Consider the following 1,096-nt stretch of genomic DNA (forward strand, 5'->3'; position numbering starts at 1 on the left):
GCTGTCTTGTAAATCCTTTAAAATAAAATGAGGGGCAGAAAAATTAATAAAAACAAATCTGCTGCTGCTGTCACTCACTTGGCCTAACAGGGTGCCTGAGACTATAAGAGATAAAAAGAATACTTTACTCTCACCAGTCCTGAATAACAGCATTACCTTCTGTGAAAACAGGCAAAAAAGTCCATCTTTGATCCCATAACATTTGGGAGGTACTGAAAATGGACAAAATATAACCTCAGTTTAAAGGTATAAACTGAGTATAAGGGGTATAAACCCCTTATATAAAGATTATTTCCTTGAAAGGTGGTTACCCTTTTTAATGTTATTGATTCTAAAAAAACTTATAAGAGACTACTGTGTTTACTTGAATCCAAGACTAGGATTCTTCCAGGTTATTTGATTTTAGGAATTGTGTGTGGGGGGGTGTCTTATCTTAAATAGAGTCCTCTAATTTTAGGGTAAATGCAGGTATAACCTACTGTAAACTGAGACTTTGAAACTGATGAAAACTTCTATGGAGACTTTGTATACGAGGTCAGAGAGATTAAACCTCTTTTGTTTGGTAACTAGGACCAACGATTGCAGTAATAAACGTTGATATATGTGAACCATGTTGACATAATTAAATGATAGTGTTGACATTGCTGTGGATTCGAGGGTTGCCCATTTTCCTGAAACTGACCAGGAAGAGCCAGCATCATCAGTCTGTAGAAGATTACCCAAGAAGGCTAGCCTGAATCTCCACAGCTTGACATTGTGGAAAATATGGGGGCATATTGCGGGGTGGGGAGTTGTCTTCAGGAAGAGCTTTAGTCAGCCTCCAAGTGGCTTCTGAAAATGAGCCTGGAGATTTGAATGAGTTGAGGTATCGTGGCAAATACTGGAGACATGGAGTGGCACAGCAGGAATCTCCAGCAACAGTTCCGGTCCAGAGTTGTAATCTGAATGTTGTGCTGTCTTTTTTTTAAGGTCAAGCACACAATAGCCCTAGTTGGACACTATGGTGTTGTATGTGCGTACAGGTGTCTGCTGCCTACGGGCACATGCACAGGTGCTGCATGCACCCATGTCCCCCTTTTCCTGGGAATTGCTGTAC

General features: G+C 40.6%; 1 protein-coding gene across 9 annotated transcripts in view; it reads right to left on the reverse strand.

Annotated features, from left to right (window-relative positions):
• The window catches only part of TMC5 (transmembrane channel like 5), a 53,942-nt gene that overhangs the window by 51,420 nt on the left and 1,426 nt on the right, over positions 1 to 1,096 (reverse strand). The window lies entirely within an intron of this gene.

The sequence above is a fragment of the Hemicordylus capensis genome, chromosome 13, assembly GCF_027244095.1.
Source record: "Hemicordylus capensis ecotype Gifberg chromosome 13, rHemCap1.1.pri, whole genome shotgun sequence".
Classification (NCBI taxonomy): Eukaryota; Metazoa; Chordata; class Lepidosauria; order Squamata; family Cordylidae; genus Hemicordylus; species Hemicordylus capensis.